Here is a 12,503-nt window from a genome sequence, read left to right on the forward strand (position 1 = left end):
TGTGGATGGGTCTGAACCAAACTCTCTTGTTCCAAACATCTCTAAATTTGGGAGTTTTTGGCACCCCAGTCCAATTATGAGTCAATAGTTCTCTGTGTTCCAAAGAATAAGTATTAGGTTGCAAAGGTGGGAGTTGTTACGTAAATGTGATAATACAAAATATTGTATATATTAATACTTTTGTTAAACCTCTGAGCTAGAGGTTTGCCAAGGCTTAAGTGGACACAAGATGAGCTGGACACATCCAGTAATAAGTAACATGGCTTTTTTCGAACAAATGTGACTCCTGGGTGCACATTGCAGCTGTTGAACACTCCAGCCCTGCTGCGCCTCATCCTCAGAGGTGCTGTTTTGCAGTATTGAAGCCAGGCCTTATTTCTGATTTTCTTTGGTACTAAATAAATAGGTTCTGAGTTGCAGTGCTTCTGTCAGAGAAGTTAAAAATGTGGTGTGTTATTGATGGATATACAAGCCCTAGGAAGAAAACAATAAGAAATGAAAGAATTATGTGACCATCTTCAAATTAAGTGCATTGGAGCTCCCATCGGTCTCCTGATGTCATTGCTGCGTTCACAGTTTCTAAATCACATACAAGTTTTTTTTTCTGATTTCTCTCAGTGTAGCATCTGCATTTCTTCCACTGACGCCATAATTAGCACCTTACATGTTCTGCTGCCTCTCCCTCTTGTCCAGAGGGAAACCCTTTCTGCTATCTATCCTGGGGCTCAGGTGCTGGCTCAGATGGGCAGATGGAAGAAGAATGCCTTGAGCTATGCAGAGTTGCACCTTGCACTGTTTTTTGGTCAAGTGAGCAATTCTGCTTTGTTTTTAGGAAACAAAGCAGGATTTCATTTGTTAATCTCCTATAGAACCCTTAATGTTATTTCAGTGCTTTGTAATTCACCTGTCATCACGCACCGGTCTCACTCCGAGGTGTCTCCCAGATGAGTGGGTTTCAGATTGAGTGAGTGGCAGATTAAAAGAGGGTAAAGACAGTGGCACCACAGAAGATGATTCCAATCCCAGCGTGGCTGCCCAGACTGGGAAAGGCAGGCAGACCTCCAATCCACACAGTGCCTTCCAAGCTCGCCGTGACCTTCACCTCTGCTTGCTGTGCAGGGCCCCTAGCTGGAATGGTTCTTTCCAATCCAGTTTTCCTGGCTTCTGTGAACCACGCTGCTTATATTGTGATGGAAGAAGCCAAGTTTGCTTCTTTCTCTGTATTGTCTGAAATGCTGTGCATTTTGAATAACCCACACATGGAGCAGTGGGCAGTGTAACGCAAGCACAATGTACTGCATGAGGATCAACTTAGCATGTTGGATCAATGACACTGTGCAGCATAATACAAACAGCTTATTCTTTTTCACAGCTGTTCTCCCAAGCATTTTAAGCATACATTCTCCCTCAGCAAGCAGGAGATTTACGTATTTCACTTCCATTGACATGGTAAGAGGGACCCTCCTCACCCACAGATTTGTTTTTTTAATAGGCATCCAGCACAAATGAGAATTGAGTACATGTGTGTGTCCAACAGAGAGCAGAGCAGAACCAGCTGTAGGCGCACATAACTGCTTAGGAGGCCCATTTTTTTATGCTGATTTGGTAACTCATGGGACAACCAAATCTTCCTTTTTAGGAATGAGAAGAAGAGGAAAGACAGAGGACATCATCTTCAAATGGTATCATCTGTGGAAGAGGAGAATCAACAGGGAGAGAACTCTACATGAGGTTCTCCTCTCCCTACTCCCAGGAGCAGCTGGAGCAAATAAGGTTCATTGTGGGCAAATGTGAGCTCATGTTGCCTCTGCTCTGAGCTGGCAGAGGAGCCAGGCTGTTTCAGCCCTGAGTCAACGCTGTGATAACTTGCTCGTGTGACATTCTAATTGAAGTTTGAGATCCTCCAAGATACTGAATGTCCATGGCATAGGCATCCTTCTCTCAGCCTCGGCTGTTTTATACTCCAAACTCTTCCGAACCATAAATGTAAGTCAAGTGCATGCAGATGGTAGAAGGACGATGTGAACTTTGGGAGAGACAGGTCAGGCTCTGTACATATCCTCACTATCAGGAGATGCAGGAGTGAGTCATCCGCACTACGTGATGGCAACACAAGCACAAGGAGCTCAGCAAAGTTCTTTCAGAATTATCCACTCAAGAGGTTGAGTCTTAAAAGAAAATGGCATTAGGAAGAAATAAGTGGCATTGATTTGGGCCCTTAATTCGATGCCAATGATACCTCAGAGTAAGCAATTTCCCAGAGGATTGTCAGAGATGTGAAATGAATAGTAAGAGCTGCTCCACAGGCATTTGTGGGCACACACACCTGCTTACTGCAAGGGGAAAGACAGTGCGTAAATGTCTGGAATATTGCATAAAAGCTGTCTGGTGGAGTAGGCAGAGCAATTAAAATCCATCTCGCTTAAACGAACCCTGAGTGCAGGTCAAACAAATCTAATTTTTATTGTTCCTTAAGGAGATGTCTGTATAGGAGACAAAAGGAGGATGCAGCCGTCAGGTTAAAAAATCAAGATGCCTTTAAAAAATTAAACGTTCACAATAGTGCTACAGCAAGCTAGATAGATGATATATTACAGCGATGGTTTAAAACTAATTGATGACTAATGTTGTAATGCATTCGTAGCTACACTGATCTATTATATATCTTGGCCAAGCTGAAGGGACGCTTCAAGGAGAAAAATTGCTAACTGTTTTAACCTGATGGAACTTGGGGAAAAAATAGTTACTTTAAGAGATAAATGGAAAGGTTGTGACCTCCTAATGTACGTCTGGGTCTTGCAATGCAAAATCAAATTATCATTAAACAGAATGTGATCTGTGATGGAATTAAAGCAACTAGAAACCGGCGCAGAAATTTCTGTAGGGAAATACAGTTGAGCAGTTTGAGCTGGGAATGTTAGCGACAGAGCTGTAGGAAGTGCCTGGCTAAAGAACTGGCGTAACAAGTTGGAACTGTTCTGCTGTAGAATGAAAGTTGGAGACTGCGGGAAAAATGTAAGCATATTTACAGCAATTTACATATATAAGACATTTATAAACATTGGTTAATTAGCATCTGAATAATTAACAGTTTACACTGGGTTTGAGTAACATGTGTCTCTGGTTCTTGGAGGATAGACAGGAAGCCTCATTTTCCCCTCCTCATTTTTGTCATGCCTCAGGCTCTTGCCCGTTGGGTTTTACCCTTGCAGATGGAATTCAGAGAAGATGTCAGTCAGGCTCTGCTTATTTTCACATCTAATTCATGCAAAAACCAGGTTTCCTCCCAAGGCAATAAACTGGCCCAGATTTGCTTCAGAGTTTGGCCTAGGTTCAGTGAATGACTCACTTTTACTAAGGTACATCCATCTTCCTGGCTGAAACACAATAATGGAAGTGTTGTCAAAAAGCAGATACCCACATAGAACTACAGCTTAAAGATTCAAGGCCTTAGGAACCAGAAGTAATGGCTTGTTTCGTCCCCTCGTTTCCTGTTACCCAATATTAAGGACACTGAGTGGGTGTAAGAAGAACATCATTACTCAACTCAGAGAACCAGTGAGGTTTCTGAATGCTAAACATGCTGCAAATGACAAGGATGTATTGCTGGAAGCTGTGCTGGGAGGAGCTGCAGCCAGTAAGCTTCTGTGGTCACAGGCTCTGGATTGCTGTTGCAAAGTCTTGTGGAATAAATGCAGCAACAGGTTACAAATGAAGAAATAACATTTAAAGGCTGCTGCTAAGATGCAGAATACCTTGAAAAGGCCATAAGTGAAAGGTCAAAAGCACCACTGAGATCCTTAGCCTTACTCTCAATGTCTGAGTTGGTTCCCTGAATAAATAGGGGCATGGTATAAGAGAGCAATTTCACAAAGACAACCTTCACCAAGGGTGATACTTTAATTTTCTTCTGGTTGAGAACAAGTTAATGTAACAAGAACACCACCAGCTAGCAATACTGTCTGAGAACAATATATCCCTCTATGATAAATTAACCTTGCAGTGGGAAGGGAAATGCTTGCAATACCAAATTGCAAATATTTTTTACTGTGAAGCGTTTGATGTTCCAAAAACCCCAAAACCTCCATATATTTAAGCCTGCTGCGTATTAGGCTTCCTTCTTTGCATTCATTCAGTGTTGGTTTGAAGCCCAATACAGGCAGCAGCTTGGAAAAATAGTTCTGTAGCTCAGGATGGAACAGCTGAAGTCTCAACCCTGGAGGTGTTTATTCTCAAGGGGAAAATTGTTCTTGGGTGAAAATGTGAAGCTATTCAGATGATGGTGTTGGTGTCAGTTTTCAACAACATCAGAAATTCAGTGACATAAGTATCACTGAGCTGATTTAGAGCATACATATTTTCTAAAAGGATGGTAATCAGGCTTATCTTCAGTTCTATCTGGGATTTCTTTCCTTTCACTCGAGTATTAAAGCGAAGCAAGAGTAATGGATACTTTTCTCCCGTATCAAGCTGACCTCCTACATCTTGGTGCAGAGTAAGCGACTTTTTGAAGGGAATTTTTAAGGCAAAAAAATGCACACAAATAAGCTTTAGATTAAACTTTGAGCTGCTAGTCAGTTTAAAGAGATAAAGTGTGGAAAAAGTACCGAGTAAAGTTGAAGCCTGGCACTTAGCACTTAGATTGTAATAGGTGATCATGAAGGGATGGGGTTGAGTTCTGAAAAATTTGTTTTGTTCAGTAAAAGCTTCATTTCTCTCCCCAGTTCTTGAATTTACTTTAAGATATTGTGGGGAAAATTGAGTTATAGCAGTAGAACATACAAATGAATGTACACAAACTGCACATGCAGTTTGCTGTGTGTCCATCAGCATGGAGTCATGCCCTGCTTGTCGGCTTGCTTCATAGCTACTGACCTGACCCTTGGTGACCACGATTCTATGGAGGGAAACACTCGCAGCCCATGGGATAATTATCCGCCGTCCTAAGTTCTCAGTCCTGTATCTCCCAGGATGTTCTTTTCAGTGCACGTGGTGCTGATGGGAAGGAGATGTCGGTGAAGACATCCCATGGTATTTCCGGGATTGCAACACTCTGTAGGTAAGGAAGCAGTTCCGGTGTTTGGGTCACGCTCATAAACAACGATCCTGGCAGTTCTTCGGGTGGAGTTACACAACCAGTCTCGTCGTCCTCCTGCTTTTGAAAACAATCAGACGTGAAATAGCCTAAAATAAGAGTAGAGCTACAATTTGATTTCCTTCCTCAAATGTTCATCTTGCTTTGTCACCATTCATTGCTGTAGCTGACAGAAATGTCAAAAAAAACTGCGCCGTGCTTCTGATTCTTGTTATATCTTAATTTTTATTTCACTTTCAGTTTTTCAGAGTGGTCAATGATTTGAGAATTTGATTAAAGCTGAGATGCTTTTAACATTGCTTCAGAAAGAAAAACTGTAAAGTGTAAAGGTTAGCAACTCGGACGTAGGAATGTGATTTTAAAGAATGCTTAAAGCAGTTTCCCTCTGCTGCTTGCACTGTGCACTGGAAGGAGCTCTGAATTGCAGCTGTCTTCTGTGCCAAGCAGTTTTTAACTTTGCTACAACGATTTTAGAATTAGAATAGTTGAGATGGAAGAGACCTTCAAAGATCGTAGAATCATAGGATCATAGAATGGTTTGGGTTGGAAGGAACCTTTAAGATCATCCAGTTCCAACCCCCCTCTATAAGCGGGGACAGCTCCCTCTAGACCAGGTTGTTCACAGCCCCATCCAGCCTGGCCTTGAGTGCTTCCAGGGAGGGGGCACCCACAGCCTCGCTGGGCAGCCTGTGCCAGTGTCTCACCACCCCCACAGTAAAGAATTTCTTCCTTATATCCAGTCTAAATCTAGCTTCTTCCAGTTTAAAGCCATTTCCCCTTGTCCTGTCACTGCATGCCCTTGATCATCAAGTCTTAGTGTGAGAATGCAGATAGGAAATTTAAAATGTACCTTTGACGGTTCCGTTATGTTTACCATCTTATTCTAGCTCTTTCGAATATTATGTCAATAGTCTAAAGGAATTTTTGATGTGATGTGCTGAATTTTCTGCCTTGTAGGAGCACTCAGGAATGAGCATGTCATTTACCAGTTCAGCACCGTCAAAAGTGACTTAATTCTTCTTCCTTCCTGACCCAAGCTTGAGTAATCTTTGTGTATTTCTGCCTCTGATATGGTTTTGAAACAGTGTTAATTTTCCTAGGAAACCTTAAGCAAGAACCTAGACATCTGCTTCATGCTGTTTAGGCAGCTCAAACAGTTGCAGAGAGAATGGAATAATGTTCCCCGGTTCTCTGACAGCGTCCCACTTACCTGGTTCATGTATGCAGGAATTGCTGAGGAAACTCCTGTTTTCTGGGCTGTGACCTGTGAAGCTGCATGGTTTCAGGAAAAAGAGAGTTAGCCCCTGGAGGAGGAAAGTGTTGCAGCTCTTTTTCACTGATTCTGTACGGAAGTCAGAAGTTTTCAACATCAATGAGAGCATCAGTGTGTGCGTTCTGATTTCCATCTGTCGTGCACGGTATAAATCTCACAAGTGTGAGATCAATCCTGCCCAAAATACTTAAAGTCACCTAAAATATTGGAGAATTAATATTTTATATTTTCCTCCAGGGTTCTGAGTGTTGCAGACATTCTGTTGTCATATATTACAAGCTCAGGCAATGTATTAAGTTTAGAGTATAGATCTACACAACAGAGATGAGGCAGAACTATCTGGATCCCCAGCATCTTTCTGCTAACAGCTGTCTTTAATCATATCACCACTTTTCTGTGGTATTTGCCCTTTTTTTCTGGTGACCACCTACTCAAAATATACCTGTAAGGAAAGAAGAAAAAAACAAGTAATTCTAACATCCAAGAGTTTACAAGATAAATCCTGTGACATTTTCTAATACGTGAACGTTCCTGAATGACAGACTAAGACATCCCTCCAACTGTCTCTCTTACAGACTTTCCTTGTTCCAGAAACTTGGCCTGAGTTAGAAGGAAACCCCTCCTAACTGTAACTGTCCCTTGGAAGTTGAATTGCACCACTGTGGGTAAGAATTAGGGCAAAATTGATTAATGCTGTAATTCCATGAAAATCAGAAACACTACAGCAAGGCTGAATCTGCCCTGCATTATAAAATTACTTCCCTAGGGGCAAAACTTTTGGAATCAGTATCGTGTTTTAATTATAAGCAGTTTGTTTTAGGTTGTATGCAGAGCATGAAAATATAACTGCATTGGGACTATCTACATATATGGTGATTTTATTCCTGTTTCTGGTGCTCTTCAGTTTATTTCTGTATGACGTGCAGGTGGCTGCATGACCCTCCATGTTTCTTTTTATGTATTTGCATGAGCCCCTGTTGAATTTCAGGTTTTAAAAAATGACAGTGCTGACTTTAGGTTATTGTCATTTGTACATTTTCCAGTGAGTTTAGGAGAAAGGCTGCGGATCGTTTATAATCTTGAAAGTACAGATTCCAGTTAACAACCTTATCCTCAGAGAGCAGACAACTGTGTTTTTTACAAATTAGCAGATGCTGATGGTATTTTGACTCCTGTGACTGTGTTCACTAGTGTCTGAATTCAAAGGGCAAAATAGGATCTGCCTTTTGTAGGAAGTTGCTGCCACAAAAGCAGACAACACGCTGCTTAAAGGGTTAGAGTCATTTTCTACCTTTCTCTACGCTGTCTGGATTTTGGCATCGCTATGATACATCACCTCTGTAACGAACTACTTCACACACGCTGGTCATACTCAATTCAAAACTCTTGAGAGGGTGTTGCAGAAAAAATATTTAACCTCTGCTACTTATTTTTCATGAGATGCAAGGTATTGTGAAATTGAAGAAGCTCAAGAGATTTTCACTGCTTGGCTTGTGAAATTCATTTCCAGCTCAGCAGATTGTGGTTTCAGGATTTTGCGCATCTGGGTTTGCCATGGGTTGTGAGAGAAGATGTCTGATGAATCTGCCTCCAGACAGAGCAGGGCCATCTGCCTGCTCCTGGGCTGCAAGTTCTGGTGCCTGTGACTGCAGCCTGCCCACCCACACCTGCCACGAGGCTTCTGTCCCACCAGGCAAAGGCTGCACTGTTGTAATTGGCCCTGACAGCAGTGGCCTCAGGAAACACGGAGTGTAAAGGGGTGTGCCAAAGTTGTGCCTTGTGTGCATGGCCTGAACCTGGGGAGCAAAAAGAACATTTTCACATGCTGACAACATGAGCAGCTGCAGTGATAAATATGTGCAAGGACTGCTGAGCAGCCCTCTAGCACACGGCAGCAGTGGACTTCTTGTCCGGGCATTAGCAGGAGGGTGTCTTCTTCTTACCCTAATCTGTGGCAGCCTGGCAGACTTCCCAGAGGGGAGCCAGTTGGTGAAAACATGACTTAAAGCCAGAATTTTCAGCATTCACACCGCAGAAGGGAAGTTTATAAAGGGGGTATGCGCGTTTTCCCTTTGTGTACCACTGTACAGCAAGAAAGTCATTCCATCTTCCCACCACGATCACAGTGTCACAGAGCCTGACTTATTCTTATGGCATTGTCAGTGCGGTTTCAAAAGAAAAATTCCCGAGTTCTCTGAAATGCTCAACTGTTGGGTACCAGAGCCCAAAAACATCTTGCCTGCAGTGAGCATTAGGAAAACAGAGCAGCGCTGATTCGAGTGCCAAGTGGTTTTTTGGACGGCTGACTCCCCTGAGAATAAAGGTTTTTGGTATCCAGCCAAGAGGGCAGGCAGGAACAGGACCTAGGCAAGACACTGGAATTTTGGAGGAGCCTGAAATATTGCAGGCTTGTTTATATCAGCTGCTGACTTTTTGTATTAGAAGGTGAGCTACCCAAAAGTTAAGCAAATGGGTCAGTGATTGATGAAATCTGAATTATTTGATTAGTTATATTTAGAGCTGCATAAAGCAGGGATTTTCCTTCTTGGCTGCTCTAGTGTCTAAGAGTAACTGATCGTCTCTATTAAAAACAGGAAAAGGGAAATTTCCTTTTTTTCCTATGGTACACTTCTCAGAACATTTAGCTTTCCACCCAAAAATCCCTTGTTCTTGTTAGTCAGTTGGTTTTTATTTCCCTGCTTCCCTGTCCTGACCTGATTGCCCAGAAAGCATTTCATCCAGAGCACTTCCCAGCTTCAGTTTCCTACACCAGTATTATCCAGCTTAAGAACGAGACTGAAAACTACTTTGGGTGCTTGTAGAAACTGCCTAAGCAAACACATGCTACATGGTTCTTCATACGTCTTTTCTTCCCTTCAATTGTTAAATTAATCAATATCTAAGTAAGCAGAATTTTTGAATGCTCAAAGATCCAGTCCTTATACAGTTCTGCTGGCAGTAAAGCAGTTTACTTATCTGCTTGTTTTGCTTTGCTAAATGCATTGGCTTTAGATGAGCTTTTTGGCATAGAAATACCTGAAAACACCATATCTAGGTGAGGAAATTGCAAAAGAGAAGTGATTATATAGATGGATTATATATTATTCATTTCTCCTTCAACATACATTTATAATGATTTACAAAAGAACAGATCTCTGTGACTTTAATTCAGTGTTGCAAAGCAACATTGTAGCTAGCACAGCTACTCTCTTTAAGCTTCCTCCTCCTGAAAAAAACTTGGATAATGTGAATTTGTCTTTGCAGTGCTATTGACGCCATCCATGGCCTCCCTGATGGATACTGGGTAGGAGTATTTCCCAACAATCTCTTCCATCTGTGCTGAAATTTGGCACTGAACCAGCACAATGACTTCTCTTTTCTTGTGGTGGTAGTTTCAGTTAGCAGTATGTAGCCACGCCTTCTGATTTGGGGGCCAAAAGGAAGGCCCAAAGCTGTCCCTGTTCAACTGGTGCCCCCAGAGGATGAACCAAAAAAGCCTTGTCTGGTACATCTGAGAATTCTGAATCACCAGATGCACAAATGCCAGCCATTTTTCTACTTATTGCTGGAAAAGATCCCGTTGACTTCAGAGATAGGCTAGTATCCACATTTCCAGCATGGCTATGGTGGGCAGTGCAGCAAGACTGTCTGCCCAGTTTCCTGTGGGGACATGCCTCTTGTGCACACGTGCTCCCAACACAACAGCTCTGTAGCAATTGGAAAGATCAACACGATGGAAAAGGCATTACAAAAGAGGTGGAAGGACCAGCACGATAGAAAGGTGCTATAAAGGAGGAGAAGAAGATCTGTGTCAGAATATTCTGGGTTCACAGGGAAAAGCTCCACCAAGGAGGGATCTCCAGAAAGAGAGCCTTCTTCAGTAGCAGTCAGCCATTAAATGAGGCTTAAGACAGTTGAATTGCCTTCACCTGTGCTTCCAGGGCTGACTGGGTCTTTCCTCCAGGTGTTCAATCAGTGGTTCAGGCCGTGACTCAACAGTTCCTATACAAGCTTGCACCAACATTCACCAGCAGGCTGGGATCCTAGGCCAAATCTTGTCTTCAGGGAGACAGACGTTTTTGTGTGGATCTCAATGAAGCAGGACTGAAGCTTTATTTCCTTGACAAGGCTGGAAAGCGTTCATTCTGTCTCTTTCCCCTTCACACACGTATTTTCTTTTCTTTGTAGAGCAAGTCATTTGTCTTTATCTCACCATTCACCTTCCTATTTGATTGCAGTTAATGGAATTGTCACCTTTATGTACTCATGTGCCATTTCTCAACCTGTCTGGACTTTGGCCCCCAAAGGTTACCGCTGCTAGTGAAGTAATATGATTAAGTGAGTCTTTCTGGACAGATTTATGCAAGGTTTTTTCTCCAGCAAGTGTCACATCTAGTCTAGTTCTGTAAAAGAGAATATTTCAAAGATGCCAACTGTCATCTAAAAACACTAAATTGTTCCACAGTGCTGGTTGAGAGGACTGCAGGCCATATCAGAGCAAGGCTGATTTACGCTACCTGAAGTAGCTCTGTGGCTTAAAATATGGGCTTTGGGCAATCACGAAAAAGAAAAGAACATTCTTGTCTCTCAGAAGGCACAGTTAAAAGGGAATTTTCATTAGTTACTCTCAGATGAAAAGGTAACGGGATACTTTTTAAGTGCATCTGGCCAAAATGTTTGAAACAAAGGAAGGTTCTTTGAAGCAGTCATATCTGAAGCAAAACTACAACGGTCTTGTGCTCCATTTAGAGTACGTAAACCCAAACAATATTTTCAGGTCTACAGATAGATTTTGAAGTTATAGGAGATTCACTGCACACATATCTACTCTTTCTGCATTTGATGTGCAACACAAATTAATCATCATTATTGTGCAGTAATATAACACCTCTTAACCCTCCGTTTTCAGAATATTTCAAAGGAATAATGAATTGAGCCTCATGTGGTCACAGGAGCATGTGATAACCTCAACTTTGATTCTTTCATTTCAAAAATAGCATTTCTGGGATTTTGATTCTGGGGACTGGAGATCCTGTAACTGTTCTTTTAAATATTTTGTCATCCCACTTGGAAATAATCCATGTGAGAACTATAGAACTGTGATGAAATGTAAAAATATATGAATGTTATTTACTTAAAGATTTCCCAGAGTGCAGTGGTCAGTGTTTCAACGTCTGGATGGAGATCAGTGATGAGTGGTGCCCCTCAGGGGTCAGTACTGGGACTGATGCTCTTTAATATCTTCATCAGTGACACTGACAGTGGGATCAAGTGACCCTCAGCATGTTTGCGGATAACACGGTGCTATGCAGTATGCCCTTTTATGATAAGGGCAGTGAAGCACTGGCACAAGGCACCCAGAGAGGGAGTGACTGCCCTGTCATTCCTCCATACACCCAAAGGTCAGGCTGGACGGGGCTCTGAGCACCTCATGGAGCTGTGGGTGTCCCTGTTCATTGCGGGGGAGCGGGACTGGAGGGCCTTTAAGAGTCCCTTCCGACTCAAATGAGATATACATTTCCTTTTCCTCTTCTTTTTGCTATGACTCGGAGGAAAAAGACCTGGAAAAATTGAGATACCAGTGTGATATAGGTATAAAAAAGGCAATGTTATTCTCTGTGTAAGTAAGGGTGCTTAGGGAATTGTTATTGCCAGTGTACAAGTGAATAGCAAGACATCACTGTCAACACTGTTCATGGTGGTGCACTATGATCACCCAGGTTCAGAAAAAAAATGAATTCTGATGGAAACAAGTGCAGTGAAAGCTTATTAGGTAGTGCTAACTTTGCTGTTATGAAAGAAATTGTAAATGGTTGATGTTTAACTTTGCAAAACAAAGGCCAAGAGAGGATTTACACTGTGTGTATAAATGCACTGTGGGAGGAGAGCAAGTGTCGTTTATATTAAAAGAAAGTGTCAGTCAGCTACGAACGTATGGAAGACAGAAATCACAACTTTTATTTTTAATGAAATGGGATTCTGGAACAGAACAGTAGAGAGATAGCTGGGGAGGGAAGAGCAAGAACTATAAACTGGAGCACAGCGTGTTTATGGAAAAGTTTATAGAATTTGACTGTCAAGGATAGTAGAAGAACACTTGGGTTCATTTCCCTGGGTTTCATTTAACTGCTTCAC

The 12,503-nt window shown here is 42.1% G+C and overlaps 1 protein-coding gene and 1 long non-coding RNA gene across 3 annotated transcripts in view; one reads left to right on the top strand and one right to left on the bottom strand.

Annotated features, from left to right (window-relative positions):
- FGGY (FGGY carbohydrate kinase domain containing) overlaps positions 1 to 12,503 on the top strand; it is a 291,340-nt gene that overhangs the window by 149,448 nt on the left and 129,389 nt on the right. The window contains exon 1 of one of the 2 annotated variants that reach the window (XM_021405279.1): positions 7,012 to 7,033. The exons of the other annotated variant lie outside the window; for it this stretch is intronic. The gene's annotated coding sequence lies outside the window, so the exon portion shown is untranslated. Of the gene's footprint in view, positions 1 to 7,011; positions 7,034 to 12,503 lie in introns of those variants that run through there. 2 annotated transcript variants of the gene reach the window in all.
- LOC110402816 lies at positions 3,035 to 5,709 on the bottom strand. The gene is made up of 2 exons (XR_002441324.1): positions 4,876 to 5,709; positions 3,035 to 3,377 (listed from the first exon to the last, which is right to left on the bottom strand). It is a non-coding gene; the product is annotated as an uncharacterized LOC110402816 (long non-coding RNA).

Source organism: Numida meleagris, chromosome 7, assembly GCF_002078875.1.
Source record: "Numida meleagris isolate 19003 breed g44 Domestic line chromosome 7, NumMel1.0, whole genome shotgun sequence".
Classification (NCBI taxonomy): domain Eukaryota; kingdom Metazoa; phylum Chordata; class Aves; order Galliformes; family Numididae; genus Numida; species Numida meleagris.